Source organism: Mus musculus, chromosome 18 (genome assembly GCF_000001635.26).
Source record: "Mus musculus strain C57BL/6J chromosome 18, GRCm38.p6 C57BL/6J".
Taxonomy (NCBI): Eukaryota; Metazoa; Chordata; class Mammalia; order Rodentia; family Muridae; genus Mus; species Mus musculus.
In genome coordinates this window covers 69,758,503-69,783,700 of record NC_000084.6, presented here as the reverse complement: position 1 = coordinate 69,783,700, position 25,198 = coordinate 69,758,503, and the positions used below count along the sequence as shown (strand labels likewise).

At 42.1% G+C, this 25,198-nt stretch overlaps 1 long non-coding RNA gene across 1 annotated transcript; it reads left to right on the top strand.

Annotated features, from left to right (window-relative positions):
* The first annotated feature begins 3,918 nt into the window (after positions 1 to 3,918).
* On the top strand, positions 3,919 to 24,799 carry Gm31502. The gene is made up of 3 exons (XR_877536.1): positions 3,919 to 4,000; positions 8,295 to 8,427; positions 24,595 to 24,799. It is a non-coding gene; the product is annotated as a predicted gene, 31502 (long non-coding RNA).
* The last annotated feature ends 399 nt before the right edge of the window (positions 24,800 to 25,198 follow it).

Sequence of the window (25,198 nt, the reverse complement as noted above, 5' to 3'; positions counted from 1 at the left end):
AAACAAAAAAAACAAAAAAAAACAAAAAAACTTCAGCAAGGAAAACTTATTTTGACTTGCAATCAAAGGGACACTGTCTGTCAAAGTGGGGAAGGTAGGGCAATGGATCATGAGGCTGACTCTTGACCTTATATCTACACTCAAGAGGACGGTGACCAGTGATTATGCTCAACTGCCTTTCTACTTTCCTATTCACTCTAGAAGGCCAAGCCCATGGAACAGAGCTGTCCCCTTCAGGGTGGGTTTACTTTTTTTGCAGTTACACGCTCCTGAAAACACTCTCCTGGGCATGTTTGGAGGTTCTTCTCAATGGCGATTATGGTGATCCGGCTGACAGTGAAGATCACCCATGCCACGATCAAGGGGGCAGTTTTGAGCTTGCTTACCTGTGCGTGCATTTTATGATGGCATGACAGCCTCAGCCACCTGTTGTCCCTGTCATCCTGTAATTCTAAAGAGTTGGTAAAATGTAAGGACAGGCAAGAATAGACAGAAAGCTGTTCCCAGATTAGACAACATTATAAATCCCAGCAGTAAGATCAAAGGGAGGTGGGTAAGACCTGAACCTCACATAGGTTATTTGAAGCCTCAGACTGTGTAAGTTCCTGTGCCACCCTGAAAGAACACTTTGAGATGGTGGGCACTTTCTTTATTCTGATGGAATGCTTACAAACTGTTCCATATGTTTAGGGACATATGACCCTTAGGAATATAAGCTCCCTTTGCCCCAGTGGATAAAGACCAAAATTTTTCTGTACATAATCCACTTGTTAAAGGGATATGTCATTCCTCTGTCTATTTTTAGAGTTGCCCCGTGTGATGCTATCAAGGGTCCCTTAGATTCTAAAAGAGAATTAAATCAGGGCTTCTTTTGTGATTCCCATGAGCAGCAAAAACATCACAGAATGGATGGAGAAGGAAACTTCCGGCAGCCTCAGGCATATTAGGGGTTTCAACTCCATCCCCTTGACATCCTGAAGAGTTTTCCTTATGTGGTTACCACCAGGGGAGTAGGACAAGTTCATCACGAATGCTCCCCTGGGGAAGATGACTCAGTAAGACTGGAGAACCAGAGGGTCAGAAAGGGCCAAAAGCCACAAGTCTGGCACTCTGATTTATAACACAGGTGCCCAGGAATTTAGGATAAAACCTACACAAAAATCCCTCAATGCTTATGTAGCCTTTTGGATCCTGTTTTCAACAATCATTGCGTCAGCTTCACTACTACCCCGTCTTTGTTCAACCCTTCATCCTCACTTGAAATTAAAAATAAACTCGGGGGTGGGTGGGGAAGTAGAACAATAGTTATTCAGATGCTAAGCGATCACACAGCACTCACCACAAAGAATGAAACAATGAAAATCCATCACCCAGTAACGGCCAAGTACTGTGGTCCTAGACTTCCTGTTGCTTTGACCCCTCTCCTTCCGGCATCCTGTCCTGGGACAGAAATGACACCACAAAGGTTTCCTGTGCCTCTTCACTCCTGACCTCTCGCTACATCCTCTCTCCTCTATTTGGAGAGCAATGATTGTGTTCCTGTGGAATTCCTCCCAGAGTGTATACTTGATGATACTTCTTATTGCTAATTCGGAAGTCCAGGATTGCTGGCAAAACCCCAATGCTGTGCTCATGTCTTCCACTAGCCACCCACTCAACTGGCTTTATTGCAAGGTGGGGAATGCTAATTCTCCACTATCACCAGTGGGGCCCCCTTCCTATATGTACTGATTGTCTGGGACAAATGAACTCCTTAAACCCCTTCACACAGTTTTCCAAAGTCCATTCATTTTAAAATACTTAGTTCTGGTGTCTGGAATCACTGAGGCAACTGTGTGGCAGGTCCTCTGGATGGAAACTGAGGTCAAGGATAACAAACCAGGGTCAGCAGCTCTCTTGTCTTTGTCTTTGTCTGTTTATCATAAGTCTTCTCTTTGGTCCTTTGGGGATTCATGCCTACAATTAAGATTTGAGCCCATGGTTCAACACTCATTGTGCTGACTAGTTTTATGTCAACTTGACACAGCTGAAGTAATCTGAGGGGAAGGAACAGCAAGAGAAAACACCTACGTAAGATCAGGCTGTAGGCAAGCCTGCCAAGTATTTTCTTGATTATTGATTGCTAGGGGAGGGCCCAGCCCATTGTGGGTTGGGCCGTCCTTGGGCTAAAGGTCTTGAGTTCTATTTAAAAAAAAAAAAAAAGTAGGCTGAGCAAATCAGTTTGAGCAACCCAGTAAGTAGCACCCCTCCATGGCTTCTGCATCAGCTCCTGCTCCCAGGTTCCTTCCCCATTTGAGTTCCTGTCTTGACCTCCTTTGATGAACTGTGAAGTGGAAGTGGAAGCCCTATAAACCCTTCCCTCCCCAGCTTGCTTTTTGGTCATGGTATCACAGCAATACAAACACTGAGACACCCATAGCATACTTCAGTCTAGACAGTGCAACACTCAGCACGTTGGTGCCAGTCAATTAAATGCAAATTAAATACAAATTGTGGTCATGCTCCCACAGACAAATAATTAGAAGATGGCTCTGTTGCCTTCCTGGTTCTCTTCCCTTTAGTTAGGCATCATGGAAGGTGGGGAGAGAACAGGCCAGGCAGAGACTGGGCAAGGACATCAAGGTGTCACTTCCTGCTGAGTGTCTACTTTGCATCAGTCAGTGTTCCAAATAGCTGCTGAGAGATAACCACAGCTGCTCCATGTAGTTCCAGATGTGCAAGTCGGGAACATAATTTCATCTTCTTCCTATCTCTCTCTGTTTTCCTCTCTTTCCCTCTGAGAGAATACACACCTGTACACCATTATTTTACCTCTCAGAAGTCAACGATTTATTCTTGGCTTTGTTCAAGTTCACATATCCAAAACTTTAAAATTCTAGAAAAGCATAGCAGAGAGACTGCACAGAGAAGGCACTGAAAATGGGCTTCACCGCTGGGAGGTATATAGATCTACTTTATGTTGGCATAACAAAACATCTGAGTCTGGTCTCTTTATGAAGATAAAAATAATAATAATAATAAGTTTACTTAGCTCACAGTTTGGGGAGGTGAAAGTCCAAGATTTGGGGACCCCATCTGTTTTGCCTCTGTGGGATCCCTCCCAGGCCGGGTCAAAATATGACAGAGAAGCAGAAAAGGAAACTCCAGAGCACAGAAGAGATCAAATTGATTAGTCTCGATTTATAAAGAGATACTCTCAATGAGAGCTGGTCTATTCCAGATTATCAGCATCAGTTTCTACTGGGGGTGATGCTCCCAGGGACCTAATCTCCTTCCATCAGGTCCTGCATCACAATTGTTTGCCCTTCTTTCAACCCTCCTGCAAATGAACGTTTGGGGGGGGGGGGGCAGAGATAAATCCAAGTTGTAGCAGGAAGGAAGAAAGAAGAACAAAAGGAAGGGTGGAGAAAGAAAGGATAGATCATTCTAAAGCCGGAGAGTGCTCAGGTCCTCCCAAGCTTTCCAAGTGGCCTCAATGTAAGAGGCCTGTCATTGTGTTGTGTGGCAATCAAAGATGGAGAAAGGCTAGGAAGAAACAAGCGACCAGCAAGTACAACAGCGTTCGATGGTACCTCCGCAATGGTGGACTCCCTGCTCTCAGGAGCCGCTTAATAGTGTGGTCCCTACGTCACTGATAAACAAATAAAACTTAGAGACATTAGAGCATTATGGGATTGCTTCCTTGGAGTCTCTAAAGGAAACTTCTCAGCTTCTAGTTCCTCTCCGGCTCTGGGCCAGTAAAATACAGGAAGAACAGTTCAATGTCTCCTCTTTGCCCGCGATGCTTTGATATGTTAATCTTCCTTGCAGGTCTACCTAGGTGCCCTTCTCCCAGGCCCTGGTGCCAGGATACTGGTCTCTCCCACCCCTGCTGGCTCGAAACTGCCACCGTGCCTCTTGTACTGATTGCCTCCCCTTCCGGTGGGGGCAGGGTTCTGTCTCTTTTCAGCTGGATGCCGGCGGTGCTTTCCTGCATCGCTGCTATGGAGACAAAGCACAGGTAGCATTTCTATTTTCCACATTTACTATTAAAAGCCAGGCACGGAATGTGAGCCCAAGATGTTCAGCGAAGCAACCTGGAACTTACCCCTTTTAAAAAATTCTAATAGAGGGTAATTCATGCAAGCTTGTTGGCAAGCCATCTGCCTAAGGGACTGAGCACGGGTTAGATAATTAAACTCAACCTGTTCTTGCATGGCTGTCTGACTTACCATTTACCTTGTCTCAGACTCCTCGCCTCCAAAATCCCGCTCTCCATGCCTGTTAACTCATTGTTCCCCCCAACACCTGTCCTACCTTCTTATTTTGACTCATGCCTTCCTATCCACTTGGAAGGCCCTTGCCTTCCTCTCCAAATCCTCCTCATTTGCTTCACAATATGCTCCCCAGCCTAGAGGATCAGTCTCTCTCCTGAATTCCAACAGTGGTAAGGTCGGTGGAGACCACAGCTCTCAGCCAGTAATTAATCACGGGCTGCCTTGCGGTATTCCTTCCGTTGTTACCTTCAACTGTTATTTAGATCTTGAATTTTAATGTGACTGTTTCCATGTGTTTTTCTTATTTCCTTAATTGGAATGTAAGATCTTCAAGGGCAAGAGATATGTTTTATAATTGTAACTAGTGTGTACTGACTTCTCTTTCTCCCCCTCTCTCCTGTGAAACTTCATCCAATTACTGACTACTGAGTGATAAGGATGTGTGGGGACTTGAGACTTTTAACCCAGAGAATTGAAGGAAAGAAAGAGAGGCCACAAATATGGTTCTGCAAAGGTCAGAAAGAGTTTCTATAGAGAATCTAATGATCCTTCTTGTACCAGGAAGCTTCGCCCTCCTCCCCTCCTCCCAAACTTCACAAAGATGCGCAAGAGCTCTTTGCTGCCATCCCATCCCATCCCACCCTACTATACAGCACACACGCTGATTTCTTTTTCTTTTTCATTTTTTAAGTTTTTATTTATTTTTATATATATGACAAGCACACTATCGCTGTCTTCCGATGCACCGGAAGAGGGCATCAGATCTCATTACAGATGGTGGTGAGTCACCATGCCGTTGCTGGGAATTGAACTGGGGACCTCCGGAAGAGTAGTCAGGGCTCATAACCACTGAGCCATCTCTCCAGCCCGCACATGCTGATTTCTACTCTTTTGGAGAGCTCACCCAAGACTTGACAAAAGCTTTCATTCTGGCTGTGGTCACTTTTGCTACTTAAAGTAAGCACTATGAATCTCATTACACAAAGAGATGTCAAAACACACAAAGAGTATTCACAGTAAGACAGCCTCTAGGATAATCCTATGTTTACATTCTCATTGAGTTCCTTGTCTTGAGTGTGGGTTGGAGCTGGTAACAAGTTCTTAGCAGATAGAGTATATCAAAATTGATATGTCATGTGCCAAGTTGCCATACAAGAACTACTTCTGTCTTGTACAACACTCTCTCTACAGTCTTTAGACTTTCCTTTCAGCTACTCAGAACAGTCCTTCAAAGTGCCTATCATAACCAAAAATAAAAATAGATACTCTTGGAGGCTTAACCTATTAGTGACCTTGAAGAAGTCTCCTCCCAAGTGACACTCATAGTCCAACGAGATTGTCCTGGCTGATCCTGAGCCAGAGAGCAAGCTCAGACACTCAAATCTTGACAGGGATGAGAGGTTGGTCCAAAGGTAGTGAGTTATCTCAATTGCTTGTTCACAGTCAATTACAGATTGAACTCCTGTTCTGTGCTCTTCCCGCCCCTCACTACTACACTTGACTAGAGAAAGACTAAGACAAAGCCCACCTACCCCAGAACTCCCCTTGTGTACTTTAAATTGAGCCTGTGAGCTCACTTCAGGGTCTATCTTGGTAATGGGAGACCCTCCAGAAAGCTGGACTTCTGCAGAATAAAATACTCTTTTTGTTTACATATTATTTGAGTCTGGGGTATCATTCTTTGACAAATCATGGACCCTTACAATTTCTAACCACATTAAACATAGACTGCTTTAAGCTACAAGGTTTGTAGATCCATTTGTTATGAAGCAATAGGTAGCTAATACAATATTTAATTATGGTAAGCCATTTGGAAAATGGGGGGAACATCTGAGTGCTTTGATTATGTGTATAACACTTTCCTTTTGGGAGCTTGAAAACTAGATTCTTCATTTGATATAAAAGAGTTGAGCTGACCCAGAATGGCTGGGTCAGAATGTTCCTCATTTGTTGTCCATCTTTTGTCACAGGGAATCTGGCTAGTGGTTACCAATAGACCATGAGATAGGCAGACAGTGCAGCTAGATATCTGATAAAAAGCAGCATCATGGAGTGAGTCACTTAGCTTGCTCCACTTCTTGAGATGATTACGGGATGGCTGTTTGTAGCGGTGGCTTCATCTCCAAACTTCAGCCAATTTCAATAATTACTCAGGAAGCTGCTAAGCTACTATTTCATTGCGTGAGATTATACCTTCCCTTCTCAGAAAAAAAATCTCATTTGCTTAATGGAGGATCAAGGGCCAGCCAACCACAGACCATAGGCCAAGTCTACACCACGGCCCATTTCTACCCTGTCTTACTTGAACATAGCCAAATGTGTTTGCTCAGATACAACTATAGCTGCTTTTGCCCCAAAGGACAGATTTGAATGGTTAAGAGAGAGTTGTTAAAATCCACAAATACTAAACTTCCTTATCTGGTTCTTTACAGAAAAAGGTTGTTAATGTTATCCCTACTCCAAGGCAACAATTTCCAAACTGTGTTTGAAGAAACATTGCTTCTCTAGGGTGTTAATAGTATATAGAAAAAGAGTTGGTTCTGATTTCAGCTCTTTGAAAAGAACTGAGCTCAGTAATATTAAACTAGTTCATGAATCTCCAGGGTGAATTTTAGAGTTGTGACCTTGAAGCTTTTTTGGGAATAGGCTATCTCAAGGAACCAGCCTCCAGGTCACTAAGAGACACATCTCTTGGTAATGGGAGACCCTCCAGCTGGGAGATGAAATAGATACCTCAAGGCCTACAGGCAGGAGTGAACAAAGATCTAAACAATCAATTTGAAATGAAAGCACACACAAACACGCACACACACATACAGAGAGAGAGAGAGAGAGAGAGAGAGAGAGAGAGAGAGAGAGAGAGAGAAAACAGTAAGCCTGTTTTATATAGATATAAAGGTGACCACCAGATAAAAATATTCTTCCATTCCTTAAGTAACATGGGAAACTTACCAAGTTAAGGTGCTACTTCTTAAAATAGTCTAAATTAGGGCATTCTTTGTATCTTAAAAATGGTTACTTTTTTTCTAATTGCAGTAACAGCTTAATAAAAACATAACACAAACATGTGGTAAATCATCATGAAGAATTTGTTTACTTTTTAACTATGGTGTATATTTTTCTAATGATAAGGATAGTTTTTGAGAATTTCATAATGAGTAAAAACTTATATCAATTTCATACCACTCTCTTTATCTCCCAACTCTTCTAGTGTGGTTCATCCCCCGTCTCTATCAAATCCATACCTCTTCTTCTTCTATTGTTATTACATATATGTGTGCATAAACATAGCCCACTAAGTCCATTTAGTGTTACTCACATGTCTATGTGTTTAGATCTGACTACCTGGGACTAGATAGCCTATCAGGGGGATTATGCCTTGAAAGAACTAATTTTCCTTCTTTTAAAGACTAATTAATGGCCTGCAGGAATTAATTTGGGGGTTAGGGCCTTCATGAGATTTCCCCCAGTCATATTGGTATGGCAACTGAGTTTGGGTTGCCATACTGATCTTGAGTCTAGTCTATAAACCTTTACTCTAGAATGAAGAGTTAAAGCTGTAGGATAGTATATAACTCACTGCAGGAAGTCAGCCACAGGCTCACGGCTCATAACTTCCTTATGGCTAACTCTCCAATCACACCATACTCTCCTGCTTGCTGCCTGAACAACACATCTTCTGGGTGACTGGTCGGGGTTAGAAACTGAGTCTAAAGCCTGGAGACACACGCTTTCAGTCTGACTCAGCATAAAGCTGGGAGAAGAACACAAGAATGGATCTGATGGGTAGAAATGAACCGAATGAATTTCGAAGATGACACCAATATAATAGGATTTATGGTAAGATGTTTTCTGTTGTCTCAGAAGCAAGACTAAAGTTCAGCAGCGACCTCACAGTGCTCATCAACGACGTCATCTCTCAACAGTCACCATCAATGTTCATAGAGAGTTGCTGAGGGTGGGCCGGTGGTAACTAGCAGTGGCTGGAGTCCCTGCTAGTGAGAACAGTCTTTCCTCCATTTCTGTCCCTAAAACCAGGAGAGGTGGTCTCCAAGCAAACTCTGAAAGTGACTCCGAGGAAAATGGATCCTGGAAACATGTTCAACTGCATGCTTCAAGATCATGCCTGACCCAGACTTTGGAGTGGGGACTTGAGAGATCACACCAGGACGTAAGTAGTTTACCATGTGTCCCTTCGATTTCCCGATGCCTGCAAAGGTGAGAAGAGATAGGGAATATCTTGGGTATGTGCCACTAGTCTTTTGGGACGTGCATATTTGGGTTTAAAGAATAATGTTCCTAAAGAGTTAAGGAACAACTGGAGACAATTGTTCTGCTTGGGAACTCATCACATCTTAATTAGACATCAGGACACATTCAGTATACCTAGAGAGTCAATGTGGGCAGCCCATCTCAGGACTCATTGGCTCTGGAAAATACCTAAGACCTCCAGTTGTCTCTAAAGCTTTGTGTGATGCAACCTGGAAGTTGATAGAAAGATAAGGGGTGATGGAACCATTCAGGATTTCCACTGGGCAAAGCAGGGAAAGGCAAACCTAGGGAAACTAAAGATGTTTATCATGCTCAAGGCTTAAGACATGTCTGATCTCTGGGCAAAGGTGGGAGGGTCTAGAGAAAGAGGGGTCTAGTGAAGCTGAAGACTCTTACAACACACACACACACACACACACATGTATGTGTGCATACACCCAAACATCATCTACCTTCAGGCTGACACGTGACATGATAACACTCATATCAGGAAGGGCCAGGACGAAGAAAATTTCAACCAATACAACACCCAACATTCTAGTCCTGCTCCTCTGTTGACCAAGATAATGACAGGCTGGAGCAGTGGCCAGAAAACCTATGAAGTTAAAGAATGATGCTCACAGAGCAAGGTAGACATAAAATAGGATGCCACCGTTCAAGTTACCACAGGCAAAGAGTGGAAGTGGAAGTGGAAGTACCAGCTCCAGAGGCGATGGAGTGTCTGCATGGGATTAGAAACCAAAGCGTCAAGAGAAAGAGAACAGAGCTTTGTTTTCAAAGTTATGTTTTATTTTTGTGCCTATGTGTATGCCTGTGAGAGTTTATATACAATATGTAAATACAGGCAGGACGCTGTAGAGGCCAGAAAAGGGTGTCAGGTCCCCTGAAACTGGGAATATAGATTGTTGTGAGCCACCATGTGGGTGCTGGGAACCAAACCTGGGTTCTCAGCAAGAGCAGTAAGTATGGTTTCTTAACTACCAAGTCATGTCTAGCCCCGGAAATGAGTTTGAAATGACAAATGAACTGTTCTAACCACTGAATGTGACATGAAAGGTGAAGGAGCTGGTCAGGTTGACATTGAGGGTGCAATATCCCATCAGGAAGCCAAATCCACAGTAGCCTGATAGAAGATGCTACTATTGAATATATTGGAAAAACAGCTTCAGGATGGGTTTTTGTTTGTTTGTTTGTTTGGTTGGTTGGTTGGTTGGTTTTTATATACCCATGGGATGTTGAGACTCCCTAATAATGTACACACTTTGAACAGAACCCTAGTGTTTGTATTTCTGAGGTCATTGTTCCAAGGGATGCGAAGTCGACACACAAATGTTTTTCTCCATTCTGCAAATGAACACCTAGGGAGCTGGGTGCTGGTTATCAAGGGGCTAGCCTGCTATTGTAGCCTTCTGTCTCCTGTTTACATCACAAGGCATCACACTCCCCCTCAGACCCAAATGTGATCTCTTTTTAATTGGGAACAGAACTTTTCAATTCTTGAGACTAAAACAAATTAAAAAGTAGGAGGAGGAGGCAGGGAAGGAAAAGAGAAAACTTCGGTTTTTTTTTTCCCTCTAATTTGAGAATCTGATTCCTCACTAGTTTTATCATGAGTATGAAGATTTTGTTGTTGTTTTGGGGTTGTTTTTTTTTTTTTTTAAATGATCCTTTTCTCTTTACTTGATTTTTTTCCCCTCACAGTTCACTACTCAAGCCTAAATTTATCTGTTTTAAAAAAATCCATCTGGCTTTTGTGTTATGGAAGCCCACACAAGCCTGTGCCAACCGTTCCAGAAGCAACTGAGCTATCAAATGAAGGGACAGCAAGTTAATTAGGGCCTGAGTTTCTCAATAAGGAACAAAGCAGGGTGGAGAGTTGAAGGATGCCAATGCTCAGGAAAGTTTCAGAGACCAAAACAGTTTGTAGAGGAGAGCAAAATGGAATAGATGACTTGGCTGGTGTTTCAAATCCTATCCACCCCTCCAAAATAAGCATATTTATTCCCATATGTATCAACAGAAAATGTAAATACCACTCAAATAATCTCAATCTAAGAGTAACATGAAAGGGAAATATAAGTAATTTTGAATGTAAAGAACAATTGTAAAATGGGCCGATACACAAATGGAGCAAAAGCAGAAATCAAATCACATTACAGTGCACTCAATGTGAGTGACTATCCCCTGGGAAACTCATATTTCTCTGCCTCAGGCACACTTAGATTTGCATATTGGTCTGAACAAAACTTCACCTTCCACTTTTCAATAGTCGAATCATGTTTCATAAAGAGGACCTTTTTTGGGGGGGGGGGGAGTAAAAACGTGGTCCAAGAGTTATACTGGTATAAATGAAATGCGATCTCATTTGACTGTGTAGTAGCTTATAGAAATTCTGACATAGAAAGAAAACAGAAACTATCAGGTGGGGGAAATGAGACTGTTTCTAACCAACTGGAAAAAGTGTGCATTTAAAGTGTCGATAACATATTTCCGCCATATTGGCTTGACTTACATAGACACCTACCACCCAAGCAGTGGCAGGTTCGAGTTTAAAACGGAGACGTTCTGCCTCAGATGTGTGTAGGGGGATGTTTCTACCTACTGAACCTCCATTGGCTCCTCCGAACAAGAAAGCCACTAACCACAGTCAGCCCAGCAGCATGTAGGAAACGAATTAAAATCCATTTGTTAAGTGTTCCTTTGAGTCTTGTACAGAAATGAGATGTTCTAATTGCGCGTTGTGGCAGATGAGCTCATGGCGTGCTTGGGTAGGAAGAGTTCTTTGGTTAAACTCGAGGGCAAGAAAGCAGCCCCTTCCTTTAAGACGTGTTGCTTTCAACAAGCAGATTCTTTTGGGTAGAAAAGAAAAGTGTTGAGAATCATCAAAATGGAAACAAAGTAGAGAGGCGGGTGGGGAATTTTCAGGGGAACACAAACCAGATGGGCTTACAAAGCCCGGTCATTGTCCTGTTAAAATGTAACCCACAAAATGTGGCCACATGATCATCTTCACAGCCATCTGCTCTGCCGTCATTCTTGATGCTCACAAACAGATTTTAGAATTGAATCTGGTCCTCAGTGGGTTGAAGAACAGGCAAGATCTTCTAGGTGTGATCAGAAAGTTTGCCAATTAACCCAACCACTCATTCAGTCACCAGAAGCAATCTGCTTCCTCTTCTGCAAAGGATGGTGAAGCAGGATTATAGATCGCAGTATCTCACGTTGTTCAGAGGACCCAGATGAGAGTTGAAAGATAGCCTGATCCCAGTCCCTCCCTGTCCTCTCTACCTCTTTGGCCTTCTGACCACAATGCGACCTTCCCTTTGACGATTGTAATCTTTCACAACTGGATTCTTGCACACCAGGTTCTTCTCCATTCTGTGTTCCATGGCAGAATAATCCTTGTTAAATGAAAACCAGCCTGCATTCCAGCGATTTTACATTGCGCTATGAAAAACTATCCCAGCTCTCTAATACTAACACTTTATATGCTTAACCAGCTCCTGCAGTTTAACACACTGCCCTAAAACTCAGGAGCACAGAGCTCCAGTCATCAATTTCTCCTGGGGCTGTGGTATTCTGTTCATACTGGGTAGATGTGGCTGGCCTAATGCATGCAGTTAGGTCCCATTTTACGTATCTCGGCATCTTGTGGGAAGACCAGGCTCTGACAAGCCAACCTGAGGCTTTTGTTCCTTGTTTTCTTGGTCTCCTGTTTAATTTTTCAGGTATGTAAGAGCAGGCCATGTTAGCAGGCTTAGTAGGCACAATGTTTAGGTTCCACAGTGGATTCAAGGGTCTACATTATTATGTTCATTTTAAAATCATAAGAAGAACTTCAATATAGCAACAATGAGTCTATAATAAATCCACTAATATATTTTTCATTATAGCAATGATTATAAAATACCATTTAGGTATCTTTTGATGAAGGAGGTAGCCTTGTACGTAAAAAATGCATATGGCCACAAAGCTTTTAGTGTGTAACCTTGTAGACTACTAAGTAATCACACTAAGAGCCTAGAGAAATGATGCTAGTTCTCAGTTGGTTTTTTGTTTTTGTTTTTGTGTTTTGTGTTTTTTGTTGTTGTTGTTGTTGTTTTTTGTTTGTTTGTTTGTTTTTGTCTTAAGTAAGCCATGGAACTCTGTGAAACTCACTGTTGCACCTAGAGGAGCAGAGGGTTAACTCTCCGGAAAGGTCCCCAAGGCCTGGGAGATGTTTTTGTTTAAGCTCTGTATCGTTAGTTGACTTTGCTTCATCTCCCTGTCTGAGGACTGTCCATTCATCCAGAAGACATGTCATCTTAAAGAATGTCCCATCCTTGACTGATTATTGCCACAGTGGATTATTACACAAAGTAACAACATGGCCATTTAGATATTCTTCTTCTCTAAGTGACAGAGGGTGACTCTGCTGTGAAGATCTGGGCTGCTTTCCAGGGTGAGCTGATACATTTGTTGTCCACAACAGAAGTCCCCTTCACAGTTGCTACCAGAAATAACTGTTTCTTTACCTGGTTTGCTGCTGCTGTGCCCATAGAAAGTGGTATTCCTGGCAGCCTTGCATAAACACACATTTCCTTAGTTTTCAAAGAGACCATGAAGTTATGTTACATCACTGTACACTACCTGGGTCTTGCAAAACTCAGAATTGACTTTGTGATTTTTAAATTATTTTGGCATCATTCTCTGGGTTTTACTAGGTAGCTCATTTCCTGTTTCTGTGTAACTCTTAACGACTCTGAAAACTCGGGTGACCTCTTCTCTTTGGTACCCAAACCACAAATGACAAAACCTCCAGGCCTGGAGTGGTCAGGACAGCCTCGTAAATGTTGTCACAGATTCTGTGATTCCTTCTCTTGCTGAACTGGGAGAGAAATCTCCAAGGCATTTCCATCCCACTGGAATGTGGACTCAATCTGTTTACGCATGGGTCTTAATACCCACAGCCCTGCCTTCCATAGATTCTGATGGAGACTTATTTGTTGTATAGTGTGGCCCAGGCATGAGAGGAAGCATCTCTTTACCCCCCTATTCTCTCCCAATTTCCATGTCTAGATTTCATACACCTCAGCAAGTTACTTGTTCATCCTTATCAGACCTCGAATGTGACACGGAGGCACGTCTTCTAATGATCTGGATGGGTGTTGTGGAATGCTTGGTGTGATCTCTGTGGCAGCAGTTCCTGAGTGGGGGGAAACATTGTGCTGACCAGCACCCTGAGGTGTCATCTGGCAGAGACCTGGTCTCAGAGGATAAAGAGAAGTCACTTCCACGAGAGCAAGACTATGGAATGTGGGCTGCTGCTGACGCAAGTCCTGATGCTGGATATGGAGTCTGTGACCTGACATTAAGTAGCTCTTCCATCTTCTGTACAGAAGTGACACAACACACTTTTGTGCTATTGACCATACAACTAGTATACAATGCCTGATTTATATGGGGCCCTGAACTTTAGCTCCCAGGAGAAATGACTATTATTAACAAGTCCTGCAATCTTCTATCATCTAAGAAGCCAGGAATTTTGGAATTTTGGACTCCATATACCTGGTGGATAATGAGAAATGTGGTGTGTGTGTGTGTGTGTGTGTGTGTGTGTGTGTATGTAAAAGAGAAGAGGGAGGAGAGAGGAGCACAGGGAAAAGGAGAAAGTTGAGTATGCCCTAGAAATTCGTCTTGGGGAACCTGCTTTCTGCTTACTCTCAAGTCTTGAGGATGGTTCTTAGAGGAGGGAGGACTCCAGGCTGATTAATGGCCACCTACTCAGCCAGTTTGTTTTCTGAATTGTCACATCGGCCTAATGCAATAGAGAAAGGAACTAACTTTATACAAAGAAACCAAAGGCTAAGGCAATGTGGTAACTCTTCTGCAGTGACAGAGGATGTGCTGGCTGGGGGAGACACTCTTGTGGGTCCCCCCTCCAAACAAGGTCTGTCCTCAGGAAAACAGGGTTGAAGGCAAAACAGGAGTATGGACTTCATTGGTCTCCTCGACTCTGCTGCAGAGCCAACCTCTACCATGTTTGGGACCAGTTTTAATCAGACAACTATTCTTCAAATGTAAGTAGGGGAAATGGCATTGTAGTGGTGACTCAGTCCACACTGGAAAATGGTAAAATTTTCTCTGTAAGCACTTGAAACCAATGATAGCACGAAACTCTATGTATATATGATATTTTATTAAGTATATATTTTCTCTCATATATACATATACATATATATCCTAAGCAATGTTTACTTTTTAGACTAAAAACAGTAAAAGTTATAATAGCTAGTAATAAAATAGAGCATTTTCAACAGTGTTATATAATAAAATTGGACTCTGTGTAAGTGAACCATGGAAAGAAAATCCACAGAGATGAGGGGCCTACTGCATTCATACTAAACAATATAAGCAGAGAGCTAGAGAGAGGTTCAGAAGTTAAGAGCAGTTGGTGCTCTTGAAGAGTACCCAGGTTGGATTCCCAGTATTCAAATAGTGGCTTACAGGCTTCCACAAGCATTTAACACATGTGGTTCACGTACATCCATGCAGGCAAAACTAACATACACATAAAAAAAATCCTCTAAAAATAATATAGAGAAATACAGTTAAATCCAACATCTGCCTAGATTAGTGAAAAATTAATTACCTACCCTATAAATGGCATTATTCCAGGAAAGATACCTCAGAAGGTGTAAGAACCATTTTGTTAATATCAGTAGTTTAGTGAAAGTAAACTTCTCCAAGCATAATTCAGTTTCTTAACGGGCTAGCTCAGCAGTTCTTAACCTTCCTCACGCTGTGACTCTTTAATGGGGCTCCACATATTGTGGTGACCTCCAACCACAAAATTACTTCTATGAATACTTTATAACTACAACTTTGCTGCGGTTATAAATTGTGATACAAATATTTTTTTTTTGAAGATAGAGGTTTGCCAAAGGGGTTGCAACCCACAGATTGAAAACTATTAACCTAGAGAGATGTTCGACTGTTGACATCACATTCTGCCATTATACAGAACCCAAGTTTGGTTCTCAACACCCACAACCATCTGTAACTCCAGCTGTAGGGACCCTATGACTTCCTCTGAACATATTCCTACAAGAACACATACACACATGAAAGGAAAATCGTATAAAACTTTCTAAACCATGGAAGACAAAACACCAACACATATTACAGGAATTCATTGGTGAAACCTTAAATGTGGAGTTGTGAAGAAAGCTGGAATCTAGAAAGCATCTTGCGAAAAGAGGTTTACAAGCAGATACTTGGTCAACACTTGATGCAAGACTGCTGACTTCAGTGACAAATAGCACCAAGGCCTTTGTGCAAACGCACCACGAAGCAGTGCCACTGTGATGCTGAGCTCATCAGCCCCAGCAGCAGGGTACCAGCTGATTCAAGCATCTCCCAGGAACTCCATGAACTAATGGGCAGGAACTCTGCCCCCAGCCATGCCCAAAACAGTTCAGAACACAAACAACAAATATCCAAGAAGCACATCAACTCTTAAAGAGTGACTCAGAAGACATGGCACAAGGACAGTCAAGTATTGTTCAGTTGTCCTAACACCCCCATGTTGTCACCAGTGTGAGATGTCATTTCTCACATATCACTTGGCTCTTATTGTGAAACCCATTAGAGATATACTTGGCAAAGCAGAGATCTTAGTAAGGAGAAAAGACACATAGATATAGCCTGGCAGCATCAGATTTCTTCCAATTCCCAGGAAAGACTTGGGTTAAAATAAAATGAGTTTGGAAAAAAAACTCATGTGCAAATTGTGGAGTGAACATAAATTACTCTCTAAGCCCACTCGCCTATAATATATTCACTCTGTACACATTCTATAGCAATGATAAATCCAGACTGACTCTAATTACTATGGTATCTATCCGTGCTCTCAAAAACATGCATGCATAAATCCTAAAAACCCAACAAATTATAAAACAAAAACAGCTGAAGGCACACGTGATGTGGGGGAATACCCTGAACTTGCTGATGGTCCTATCATTAGCTTGTTCAAAGCTACCAGCTCAATCTGTAATTTTCCCTTTCCTGAGCTTTAAGCTTCTTCTTCTTCCCAATGATGCTATGAAACAAGTTCATATATCACATACAGTACATTTCTCCATGTTTTCCAGATGGCATTTGATAAAATGGAAACAAAAGAAAGACATAAGAAAGAAAAATGGATGCTTTGCTACTTTCACTGTTGAAATAGATTTTCCTTTCGGAAAAAAAAAAAAAAAAAAAAAAAACCTTGAAGAAATGCGCTTTATTTTGAAAGATGCTGTTTTGGAGTCACAGGTTCAGGCTACTCTGTCCTCAGTCAAGCTGTGCAAACTAAAGATGAGGAGTTCTTCATCTGGAGTGTAAATTATTCTGAGCTTATACTGCATGGAAGTCAGCAATGGTCTAGGTGAGTGGTTTAGACATAATTTGACTTATCTCAGTAAATGTCCCACCCTGACCATCAAATTCGAAGGAAAAAAATCCACAGAGTGACTATTCAATTTGTCTAAAATCAGCATTTATAGACTCCAAGACCACTAAGGTATAAATTTTTCTAGTTCATATATCTGAAAAGTATCTGAATAGGTTAGTTAACCAATGAAAATATTATGTTAGACTATGACCTTCACTAACCAAACTGCAAGGAGATATCCTGGGATGCTATTTTTCTTTCAAAAAAAAAAAAAAAACCAAACAAACATAAGTACATTTTATTAATCATTTGTGAAGCAAACAGACACACAAAATATGATAGAATTCAAGCAAGCAAGCAAGATTATGTTTTCATCCAGGGGGAGAACAAGTTAGTACCATATATGTTGGTACCATAGTTCTTTAGGTCAGTCTGCAATGAACCCAAGAATTGCTACTGCATGCTACCTCTTCAAGATTATAATACCTCTCCAAACTGCATCCCTGAGAACCAAGCTTTCTATCACAATGAAGCCTCAAGGGACCCACAAACCACACCCACCCATATCAGAAAATCAACAGCCAAGGAGCTCTCATGAAGGAATGACTGACTGAGAGTCTTCCCCCAGTCATTTTATTGAAGCCTTTTTCAGGAACTGCACCTATATCTCATGTGGCCCATTGACTGTAGGCTCAGCTTTTCTCACAGAGACTCACGACAGTGACACCTCATTGATCTGAGGCAGAAATGAGCTATATGTTTTGCATCAACTGCTCTAAGATGTGAAGTTATAGTTTCACCATTGAAAAGAAAAAAAACTGGGTTAACTTCTGCCTGATAGGGCTGGATACTAAATGGGTAGGGGTCATCAAAGGGTCAGTAGATGGCTGGCGTGTAATTGATGCGTAAGAATGAAGAGCTAAGCAAAGATCCTTTCTTCTTTACATTTTCTTTTTTTAGGCTCTGCTGAGAAGTGTTCACAATCTCGGGTCTTCTTGCCATCAGATAGCATGGAGATGTAAGATCCCTCAACATCATGCTACTGCTTCTCTGGTCCATGTATTTGTTTCTAGCCAAGACCTTTATACAGGGAGTGTAGAAGCTAGTAGCCTGACTGTTGGGCCAACATCCTTCTCCTCTCTTTTATATGAGTAACCTCCAACATTCGTAAGTTCAGGGAGTATTGCCTATGGACAGAAGCTTTATCTATAGTATTCTATAAAGGAGCAAGTATTTATTGATTACCCAAGTCCCAGGTGATAAATTCTTGTCATTGAGTGCACCACCTTATTTTACCAAACGTCAAACACCTTTGTTTTAGTTTGTGCCATGAGAGTACAGCGTTTTCGTGAATCGTGACAGAGCTAGGTTAAAATCAACTTACACATGGCCCGGAGGCTCTTTTCTTCTCATATATGTTGTGAAAGCAGTGGCAGTGTGTCATCCACCAGAGGTAAATAGGCAAGCATAGAAACAAGCCCGACAGTAAAGGTCTTGAAGTAATGGAAGCAGGTGCTGCCCATTATAAGCGCTGGGAAAGCCGCCCATAGAGTATACTGTTCTACGGACCCAGAAAGAACATTCAGAAAGAATTTGGATATCCTTATCAGAAACCACTTATCGAGAAATGAATTCTGAACTTTTCTATCCCCTCGCCTTCCCCTGCACAGAGCACAAAGGGACAGGGAATAAATATAAGCACATATAAGAATGGAGAAACAATGTTGGCAAAATTAGATCCAGGTAGGTTTGGAAGAAGGACCTATGTTGCAGCCTGGGTGGCTCTTGATGGAGTCAAATCAATTCCCTTATTACTGTGTTGTTGGAAGGGAAAGATAGAACGTATTTGAAAGCACCTTGGAAAAGCTCTATAAAATGTACCAACCAATTCGTAGTTTATTGAAGGCAGCCGTGTACTGGGGGTCAGGAGACCTAAATGCTTGTATCAGCTTCACCTTCTCTTGAATGCGTGACCTTGGGGAATGCACTTTTATTTCACAGTCCTTCACACAGGGAAGACTTGCGAATTGGAACCAATTTGTCCAATAAAGCCCTAAGATTCTGGCCCGGTTACTCCTGCCACTCGCTGACACGGTCTCTGCTTTCTCATGCAACCATCAGATCCTCCTGCTCCAGAGCTCCTGGGTGATTGAGAGCCACAGCTCAGGTTTGTTCCCTCAGCACTGTTTCAGGAAGTTCTAAATTTGCACATTGCACAGAATCATGAAGAACACACACACACACACACACAGAAGAAAGACAGATGGCAACAAACTTGCTAACCTTTAAAAAGATCCCAGTCTCGCTACCCCAGCAGTCTAGTTGCAGGGATCTGTGCCCAGAGGAGCAGAGACAGGTGAAAATGGCCCCGGGCTGGGCTGCCAGCTCAGATGTTGAAGATTCAGCAAGCTTTGCACCCCGTGCCTGGGAAAGAGCAACGACGCTCTTGCTTAGCAACTGGCCCAGCTCCCTGGGGTCTGTGTGGATCAAGAGCCTGGGAAATCCCCGTTTTCTCTTGTTTCAGCTCCACTGGGGGACAAAGCAGCTTTGCTGACCATTTTAGAAGGAAAGGCATCTCAAATAAGAACTTAAGAATAAGCATATTTTCTTTTGTTTATCAGAGCCCCATACGTTGGTCAACACCTTTCTGTATCTCAATTAATTCAACTCATGTTCATAGATGCTTCTTGTTAGGACAGCAACAGACTTTTCTCCATAGCACAAACCTCTAGTTATACAGGCATTTAAAAAAAATATATCAAATCTTGCCTTGACACAGACACACAGAGAGATGCCAGGTGAAGGCACAGTCACATAGTCATGAAGGGGAAGCTAGAGGAACGGAGAAGACACAGGTAAAGGTGAGTGGTTCTGATAGAAGCTAAGGGGAGTCTTGGCTGCTGAGAGTCAGAGTCAAGGAAGGCTCATTTCCTAAAGGGTTCAGACCTGCAAAGACTATAACCACCTTGGTCTCAGACTTCCAGTGTCCAGAACTTCAAAGTAATCCCTGGTCATTTTTCAGCCACCCAGGTTTTGGCTCCTTCATTATGTCAAGTTTAAGAAGTTATCATAATTACTTTTTTATTTTAATTTACCAGCTAATAGGTATGTGACTCCCCATCTTCTGGGACTCGATAGCTTCATTGGTAAGATGGAAATCACGATAGATTCTGCCTTAGAGGGTTATCATGGAGAATAAGATGTTGCATTCACTTATTTAATAAATGCCTTTTAAAACAGTGATAGAACTGTAACAGCATATAGAGGTGTTTGTGGTGATGGTGGTGGTAATCGGTGTATAATATATCCTCTCAAAAGCCCTGATAATGAGAGGGACTCACAAGTTTCCATCCCTAACTCGGAGCAACTGTCAGCTGACCGCTCTGGAAGAGGGAATAGTGAGGGGGTTTCCTTGGTGGTGGTGTTTTGTTTTGTTCCATTTTGTTTGCTTGTTTGTTTGTTGGGCTTGGCTCTAGGTATGTCAATCAAGCTTCAGTACAAATTTAACTCAGTGGATTATGGGGACAGAGGAGGGGAAAAAAAGAAACAGAAAAAAAAGATACAAAATTGAGAAGGGATAGGAGGGAAAGGGGATTGGAGTGGGAAGTAAATAGGATCAAAATACAATGTGTAAAGTTCTTGAAGAATAAAAGTAATAAAATGAAGAGTTAAAGAAATGGTAGTAAGTCTTTCTTTCTTTCTTTCTTTCTTTCTTTCTTTCTTTCTTTCTTTCTTTTTAACCAAGAAGGCAAGAGAAGCTGCTGGTTATTGTTTTAAAACAAAAACCGGGTCTGATTTTAAAATAGTCATAGTGGGCATAGGAGTGTGAAGGTATTTAAAAAGCTCAAGGTGCCAAGAAAAATAGATCTAAACGGTCTACACCCAAATTTATGATTTCAGAAGAGGTGGAAAAGTGTGTTCCTATAGTGATGACCCACATGTGATCATCCACAGAAGGCCAAGCCTGCATCTTTCTGACTGGTCCGTACAGAGCACAGAACCTGAGTGGAGGATGCCTCTGTTCATTGCATACATCCCACACAGTCGCTGCTCACCCTGTATAGCTGCTGTCCCTGGCATATTTGTGAAATGTACAGGCCCAGCAGGTTTGGCTATGGGGTGTCAGCAAGAACCAGAAATAGTGTCCCATAAGCACTATTGCACCTTTCACGGGCATTTAAAACATTGCTTTCAAATCTGCCGAGTTCTTTCCCAACAGTGTCAATAAAGAGAAATCCTAGCTGTATTTATAATCATGACCGAGTTTGTATGGATGCCTTGCAGAGAAGAAAAAAGTTTAACAACAACAACAAAACCAAACAAAACAGTACTGGGATGTGGTCAGGAATATGTCCTTTGAGGGTTGTGCACCAGGAAGAGTGGCTAACCTGCTAACCAGCCATCTTTCTGAAACTGGCTTCATGTTAGTGGGAGAGGGTCACAGAGTAAAGCTCATTTCATCCTCCTGGACAGTACATCCCATTCAGAGCTCATGGCTGGCATTCAACACGAGGCCAAATGCTGCCAGCCCTTTGCAGGACTCATCTATATACTTTGTGTAATATGGTAAACAGTAACTGTTAAGCTATATCTCCGTTCCCACTTTGTATGTGCCTGCATGTGTGTGTGTCTGTGTGTCTGTGTGTATATGTGTGTGTCTGTGTGTGTCTGTGTGTGTGTGTCTGTGTGTGTGTGTGTCTCTGTGTGTGTGTGTCTCTGTGTGTGTCTGTATGTGCATTCAGGTCTCTCCAAATAGCCCAGACTGATCAGTGGCCAGCAATCCTTCTGGCTTGATTATCAGTATTCTAAGCCTATGCCAAGACAATGGGCTACAGTAGTCTTTGGGTTGTCCCCAGGCTTTAGATGTACTACAGTGGACTTTGACTAAGGACACCAAATAAGAAATTTTAAGAGCTTTCAAGCTCAACAAATAAATTATGACTAAACAGTCAATCTCTAGTTATTATTTATTCTATGCCTGGACACAAATAGTAAATAATATGATTCATGGCCTTTTTGTTTTAACGAGAAAAATAAGTATATCCTAAGCACATATGTTATAGAATTGTGATAAACATTTACACATATAGCATCTTGTGAATTCTCTTAATATATAATATATAATGTATGATGTATGATATAGAATGTATTATGTATAATATATAATGTATAATAAATATATAATATATAACATAATATATAATATAATATATAATACATTATATATAATGTATTATAATATATGATATGTGATATATAATATGTAATATATAATACAAAATATATAATATTTAATATATAATAAGTTATGTGATGTAATTAACTTATAAGAGACACAGTTTTTCATCTCATAGTTATGGAGCCTCCTGTCCAAGATGGAGTGGCCCTGCATTCTCTGCTTTGGGCATCTGGTGTGTGAGGAGGCTTGGTCTGTTGTTATGATTGTAATGTTAAATATTGGCCTTCAAGATCTGGTGGCTGCTAGGGATGTGGAAATCCTCCTGTATATCAAGGGATGCTGTACTGGCTAGTTTTGTGTCAACTTGACACAGCTGGAGTTATCACAGAGAAAGGAGCTTCAGTTGAGGAAATGCCTCCATGAGATCCAACTGTAAGGCATTTTCTCAATTAGTGATCAAGGGGGAAAGGCCCCTTGTGGGTGGGACCATCTCTGGGCTGGTAGTCTTGGTTCTATAAGAAAGCAGGCTGAGCAAGCCAGGTGAGGCAAGACAGTAAAGAACATCCCTCCATGGCCTCTGCATCAGCTCCTGCTTTCTGACCTGCTTGAGTTCCAGTCCTGACTTCCTTTGGTGATGAACAGCAGTATGGAAGTGTAAGCCGAATAAACCCTTTCCTCCCCAACTTTATTCTTGGTCATGATGTTTGTTCAGGAATAGAAACCCTGACTAAGACAAATTGGTACCAGCAGAGTGGGGTATTCCTGTGACAACCTGACCATGTTTTGGGGAGGACTGTGGAAGGACTTTGGAAATTTGGGCTTGAAGATCCATCTGTTGTTAAGAGCTCTGTCAGATGTTGTATAGGAGCTTGGAAGATAACGTTGAGAACACTGCAGAAGATGGAGGTCTGGTTTGTGAAATTTCAGAGGGAAAATTTAAGACTCTTTTCAGGGCCATTGCTGTTTTGATTGTGAAGATTCTGTGTAGTTCTGGTTAGCTGGGGCTGAAGAATCAGCTGTGATTAACAAGATACCAGAACTACCAAAGCAAAAACTTTGCATTACTGGGACTATTGATGCTGGTTAGCTGGAGCTAAGAAATTAGCGGTGATTAAGAAGAGACCAGCATCATTGAGGTGACATCTTCTGGGAAGTGTTTTCTGAAAGTACAAAGAGGCTGTGTTCCAGATATGGCCAAGGTTGTACTCCTGCTGCAGCGGGACTTGGTAATATGTAAGGGTCACCCAGGTGGTACTGGTTTTGAAGGCATGAAGGGGTCACGCAAAGCAGCTGAGGCTCGGCACTGTGAGAGGCCATGGAAGGCCATTGGTGAAGGTGCAGCCTCAGTTGCAATTGACGGCCCAGGACTAAAGGGGTCATGCAGTGTTTTGGAGATGCCAGTACCATGAGATGACCACCAAGAGCAGCAGCAGCAGTGGAGTACAGGCATCTGGAGCCTAGAGGATGACGCATGTGCTACAAAGGGCCTGGCTGGAGAAGTGACCCAAGCCCTTGGAGGAGCCCAGAAGATCGTGAGTTGGATCCCAGACATTGGACAGTTGGAGATTGACTTTTGCTTTTGATTGTGACTGTACCCTGATATTTTCCCTCTTGAAGGAAGAAACTGTTTTAGTGGAGCCCACAGTTAAGAGACTTTTAATTGTAAAAAGACTTTGAATTTTAAAAGAGATGGATATTTTAAAGAGATTGAAATTTTAAGAATATGTAAAGACTGTGGGACTTTTAAAGTTATTTAGATCTTGGGGATGAATAAGATTGTAAGGTTGAGGCTTACTAGTGATGTTTTTGTGTGTCAAGTTGACAAGGGGTCAATTGTACTGGCTAGTTTTGTGTCAACTTGACACAGCTGGAGTTATCACAGAGAAAGGAGCTTCAGTTGAGGAAATGCCTCCATGAGATCCAACTGTAAGGCATTTTCTCAATTAGTGATCAAGGGGGAAAGGCCCCTTGTGGGTGGGACCATCTCTGGGTTGGTAGTCTTGGTTCTATAAGAAAGCAGGCTGAGCAAGCCAGGTGAGGCAAGACAGTAAAGAACATCCCTCCATGCCTCTGCATCAGCTCCTGCTTTCTGACCTGCTTGAGTTCCAGTCCTGACTTCCTTTGGTGATGAACAGCAGTATGGAAGTGTAAGCCGAATAAACCCTTTCCTCCCCAACTTTATTCTTGGTCATGATGTTTGTTCAGGAATAGAAACCCTGACTAAGACAGATGCTATGTAACTTTGTTCCTTAATTGAAAGCTATTGGTTGAATCAAGATGTGTATAGCCTATGGCTGGGCAGAAGAGTGGTAGGTGGGCTTTGGATCCCAGGCTTGGGGTCTGAGGCAGAGACAATGAGAGAAGAGAAATAAGGCATATATATATGAAGGTTTTGTGTCTTTTAACTGGGAACTAACTGATCCAAGGTGATGCAGAAACCCCCAATTAACATTTAATATTTGCCACAGCAGGTGTGGGTGCAGACAGGAGTAAGAAAAATATGATCCCAGTCATCTCCTTAATGGCCAGGAAATGGAAAGAGATACCAAGAGATTGGGACTGTACAATTCCCGTCAAAGACAAGCTGCTAATGACCTAAGAGGTATTGACTAGGCTCCATCTCCCGAAGGTTCCAGCACTTCCTAATAGCACCACCACAGCCGTCAAGCATGGACAACCACAACACAGTCTGAGATACACTGGTGAGCCAATTCAGGCTCCACTACTTGCTCTTCAAGCTTGAAAATCCTTGGTCTTCCAGAAATGCTTAGCCTGCTCAGCAGCCAGTGCTATGTTTTTTAAGAAAGAGATTATAAACTGAGACTCAAATGTCAAGATGCACTTGAAAGAAGGGAACAGACTGGGTTTGGGGGAAGGAGAAGGCAGCTGATCTGTCAACTGTCTTCCACATCAGCAGCAGGAAGAAAACGGAAGTATTCCTTTGAAATATCTGAAATCTTAACATCAGTCACAGAATGATTCAGAGGGGTGTTATATGACAGCATCTTTGTCTCCATACATGGTTACTGTCTCATCCAAAAGAGTGTGCCCCAAAGGCTTTCCACAAAAGACAAT